This window comes from Callorhinus ursinus, unplaced genomic scaffold, assembly GCF_003265705.2.
Source record: "Callorhinus ursinus isolate GAN/ISIS: 27379988/994484 unplaced genomic scaffold, GSC_fseal_2.0 scaffold30, whole genome shotgun sequence".
Classification (NCBI taxonomy): domain Eukaryota; kingdom Metazoa; phylum Chordata; class Mammalia; order Carnivora; family Otariidae; genus Callorhinus; species Callorhinus ursinus.
In genome coordinates this window covers 6,757,722-6,762,966 of record NW_027397092.1, presented here as the reverse complement: position 1 = coordinate 6,762,966, position 5,245 = coordinate 6,757,722, and the positions used below count along the sequence as shown (strand labels likewise).

Below are 5,245 nucleotides of genomic sequence, written 5' to 3'. Positions count from 1 at the left end.
ACGCCAGATTCGCAGCTTACTGGGGGTATTCATTCAGGCAGATGATTAAAATCTGAGACAGTCTCTGTGTTTCAATGGGAAGAGTAGTATTGATAACACTGATTTATCAAGGACCTTTTTTCACGAGAACCTGGATTTTAGGGATTGCTTAGTTATCTCCAAACCCCTGGGAGACGGAAGCGCAAGCTGATGTTCAGTGGTTAAGTCTCCCATTGTGTACACAGTCACAGCGTATTTCCTGTTCCCTTTAATCCCTTTCTGAGGGGGACTGATATCCATGCCTGACGCCAATGATTGTCAGGGATCAATGTCATGCTTTTAAACCACCCCCTCCAGGATTCCGAATCATCTGTTTGATTGCTTCCGCCTGTGGCCAAGTCGTCCCCAAATTAGAATTTCACCATAGCAGGTGTGACTAATTGGGAGTTCTAACTTCTTGTCAGGATGCCAATGAGCCCTTTTAGTGAATTTTCATTTTTAAGAAAAGTCTATCACAATGTGTAGAAAAACCGTAGAGTGTTCTATAAACTACATGATGACTATAATGGAAAAGGAAAATAAATCAATGAATTAGAGTCTATCAGATTGAGACTGCAACTCAAGTGATTCAGTGTTTTTTAGCAACAGCCCGCTCCGCTGCACTGGGAGCTGGCCAGGTTCCACCAGGAATACTGCATTTAATCCTAATCGCCACAATTCCAATGAAACATCCAAAATGGAACTCATTCAGAGTACAGTAATGACGGTAGTAAGGAAAGCCAAAATAGGCTCTATTGTAAATTACTGGGAGTGTAAGACAGCCATTCTCCAGTCTTTAAAGGAATTATGATTGAAAGGATAGACCCTGAAAGGTAACTCTAGACCATTTTATAGAGGTTTCAAGGAGATAATTTTAGGCTGTGGGTCAGGGAGTAACTCTATAAACATTACCACTGGTTCAAAGATGGCTCATTCTGCCTTAAGGGGGAGAGAGATCTTTATCAAAAAATCTAGCAGTGCCCCAACAGATATTCTGGGAGGCTGCTTGGAATATCTGAACAGTATTTTACAAGGCAATCTAAGTAGGCCCTCGTATACTAAGATCCAAGGTAAGTAGCTTAGAACTATGTTCTCCCATCCAGCCAGGTACAGCATTTATGTTAACCGAATGCCTTTTTCAGAGATATTAGGTGGATGTGAGCAAGGAGAGAAAAGTGTACAAAAATATACAACAGGATGTACAACTATTACAACATTCTTTATTTTTGTAATTAATCCTGACCCATTGGACACACACACACACACACACACACACACACGCCATTTATTTTAAAGTCATATCAGTCTTCTCATTTAGGTTGGCTTATGTCATCCTTGTTAGATAAATATTTATTAAATTTTAAGATGCAAATTGTACTTAAGGACTAATTTTCTTGTCACACATGCTTGTGTCCATAATTTTCCTTCACCAAACCGAAATTGGGACATAAGGGACAGCCAAGGGAAACCCAAGCTGAGCGTCTCCTTTTCTATTCCTCTGATTTCCCACTGGCCTTCATGGAAATGAAACTTGGTCACAGAGATTGGGTGTGCTCCAGCATTTCACTCCTCAAGTTCAAGGCTAACAGAATCTGTGGTGCAATCCCTCAGCACAGAAGTCGAGCACGCTTCTTGGTTGTCACTGACTTAGCTCCACCTCAACTGGAGCTCACTCTGCAGAGCCTCTGGGTCTCATTCACATTCTCCCTCTGGCCTGTGGATTAGCTATCAGTCCTGGACCTGTGTCACAACATGACCTCATCACTTACCCCTTGCTACTGCTGCTCCATTCCAAGCTCACTGGCTATTAACTTTCATGTACCCTTCCAACTGGGAGGAAGAGAACTTTCCGAACTTTTAGTGAAGCACAATGGAGCCACTTCTAGCTTTTTCTCTATGTACTTCACAGTGACTACTGCTGTTGGTGTGAGACATTCTATAAGGTGGTCTCCATTATGGAATGAAGGCACTCTTCTTCTCTGTTTGGGGTTTTTCCTTCAACTTGATCTGGTATAGGGTATAAAGCAAGAATATATCCAAAAGACCTCTTACTTCACTTCTGTTTTATTCCTCCAAAAGGCCTCCTCTTTCCCCTTGATATTAAAATCTTTATTTAAGAACTGGATTTCTACCCTTACTTGGCAGTAATGAGGCAGTGCCTCCATTTCCCCTGTCAGACTGACATCATAGGAAGCCAACTGAAAGAGAAAATTTAAATAATTTTCAGAGTTGTGTAATATAATATAATATAATAATATCCAAATGCAACAGAAAAATAACTTGTTATGCCAAGAAACAGAAAGATCTCAAACTGAAAAAAATGAACAACAAATGACAATATTGAAGGGACAGAGATCTTAGAATTATTAGACAAAGAATTAGATAAACCATCAAAAAACCCCTGCTTCAACAAGCAATGATGAACACCCTTGAAACAGGTGTAAACATATAAAGTCTCTCCAAAGAAATGAAGTGCTAGCAAATAAATACAAGATATAACTAGACTCAAATGAAAACGTTACAACTAAAAAATATGGTCACTAAAAAAAGCTCAACAGAAGGGCAGAATGGTAGACTGGTAAGGACAAAGAAAAGTATCAGTGAACTTGAAGAAAGAACAATAGAAATTACTAAATCTGAATAAAACAGAATAAGCTGGGGAAAAAATGAATAGAGCCTCAGGGAGTTTATGCAGTGCTACCAAAAGATCCAACGTTCATCTCATCAGGGTTCTGGAAAGGGAGGGGAAGAAGGCAAGGTTAGAAAAATGTATAAAGAAATTATCACTGAAACTTCTCAAATTGGTCAAAAGATACAACCGTACAGGTTTAATACATGAAGCAAAGCCCAGGCAAGACAATCCCAAAGAAATACATGGCAAAACACAACATAATTAAACTTCTGAAAACTAAAGACAAACATCTTGAAACAGCCAGGGGAAGCAGCATCTCACCTACCAGGAAAAACAATTAGAATGAAACAAGTTTTCTCATAAGAAAACATGGGACCCCAGAAAGAGGTGGCATAATATTGTTGTGAAGCACCACGCTTAGCGGGGCTGCCGAGGATCGTTGCGAGGCCTGGCAGATTGTTTTCTGTCTCTCTTTACTGGTTTCCAGGGCCGGGGAATACAACGTGTGGCTGCCTCACAACTAGCGACAAAGCCCAATAAGTCACCGGCAGGGTTCGGGGTGCGGGGCTCGGTAACGACTATCCCCTCGCTCCGGCCTGCTCCCCGCTGGACGAGGGGGCCGGGCCTCTGACCTTCCTCCGCGGGCTCCGCCCCTTGCCCCGGAAGCGCTGGCTGCGGATGGAGGTTTCTGGGCGGGTCGGGGAGCAGCGTTTCCTTTTTGTCCGACATCTTAGGGAGGCTGCCGGGGTGGACGCTGCTCTCCAAGCTTCGCTATGCAGCCCAGCCCAAGGATGACAAGAAGAAAGTTGCTGGAAAGTCGGCCAAGAAAGACAAAGACCCAGTGAACAAATCTGGGGGCAAGGCCATAAAGAAGAAGTGGTCCAAAGGCAAAGTTCGAGACAAGCTCAATAATCTGGTCTTGTTTGACAAAGTGACGTATGACAAACTCTGTAAGGAAGTTCCCAACTATAAGCTTATTACTCTAGCTGTTGTTTCTGAGACTGAAGATTCGAGGTTCCCTGGCCAGGGCAGCCCTTCAGGAGCTCCTTAGTAAAGGACTTATTAAACTGGTTTCAAAGCACAGAGCTCAAGTAATATACACCAGAAACACCAAGGGTGGAGATGCCCCGGCTGCTGGTGAAGATGCGTGAGCAAGATCCCACCAACTGTACATTTTAGAAAATAAAACTTTATTAAATCAAAAAAAAAAAAACAAAAACAAAGTGGTCAATCCGAAATACTGTATCCAGTGAAAATATTTTCAGGGTATGAAGGTAGAATCAGGACATTCTCAGATGAAGGGAAATTGAGACTTTATTGCCAGAAGATCTACCCTAAAGGAATAAAGTTTTGTAAACAGAAAGAGAACAATAAAAGAAGGAAACTTAGAGCATCAGGGAGGAAGAAGAGAGAACATGGGCAGCAAAATATGGATACATGTAATAGGCTTTCTTTCTTGTCTTGAGTTTTCCAAATTAAGCTTAATCAAACAAAAATAATGTTATTTAATGGGATTCTAAATATATATTCAAGATACTATATTAGGAATGAGGGGCTGCCAAATGACATAAAAGGAGGCAAGATTTTCCTACTTCATCTGAACTGGTAAGATTACAACCACCAATAGATAGTGACAAGTTTTGTATATATAAAACCTACAGCAACCATTAATAAACTTCAAAACTAAATAACCTCAAAAGTCCTGTAGATAGATCAAAATGGAATTCTAAACAAATGTTCAAGTAACCCCGGGGAAGGCAGAAAAAAGAAAACAAAACATGAGAAACAGAATAGAAAACAAAAGAAGTGGTAGCCTTAATCCTTCATATTTCAATAATTAAATTATAAGGAAATGATCTGAAAACACAAATTAAAGACGGGAATTGGCAGGATGGTCTATAAGACATAATCCAAATATGTGCTGTCTATAAAAGAGCAATATGAGAGATTCTCATGGTAATGGAAATGTTCCCTATCTTGACTGCATCAATGTCAGTATCTTGGCTGTGATATAATATTACAGTTCAGCAAGATATTACCATTGATGGAAACCGGGTAAAGGATAATGTGGTATCTCTGTATTCTTTCTGAGAACTACAGGTGAATCTGCAAGTATCTCAAAATAAAAATTTTAATTAAAAAAGAAAATAAATCCACATAAAAATAAAAAATATATTATTCATGTTACACTCAATAAATTTATGGTGATCTTTTAGAGATAATACTATATATATAGAGAGATATATTGCTATATGGAGTAAATCATCAAGTCTTATGTGAAATAGATTATTTTATTAAGTGTAGCAATGAAGATTTAATCATTTTTCCTCATTCTAGGGACTCACTTTTGGTCAGGATTGTCATTAGAATGCTGTGTGTAAGTAGGGATTTGAAACTTTCCATGAAAATTGCTGGACATTTGACAGTGCAGATGTACTGAGCTCCTACTTTACTAGATATACTTACAGTTAAAATAATTTAACAGCTGATTTAAGAACTACTTTGACTATACATTATGTTAAATGATAAAGAAGACATTAACAACGAACATGAGTTGCACATAACCTTTATTTCACCATGAAATGTTTCCTTTTT

General features: G+C 39.4%; 1 pseudogene; it reads left to right on the top strand.

Annotated features, from left to right (window-relative positions):
* Positions 1-290: 290 nt before the first annotated feature.
* On the top strand, positions 291-3,863 carry LOC112815035 (small ribosomal subunit protein eS25-like; annotated as a pseudogene).
* Positions 3,864-5,245: the final 1,382 nt, after the last annotated feature.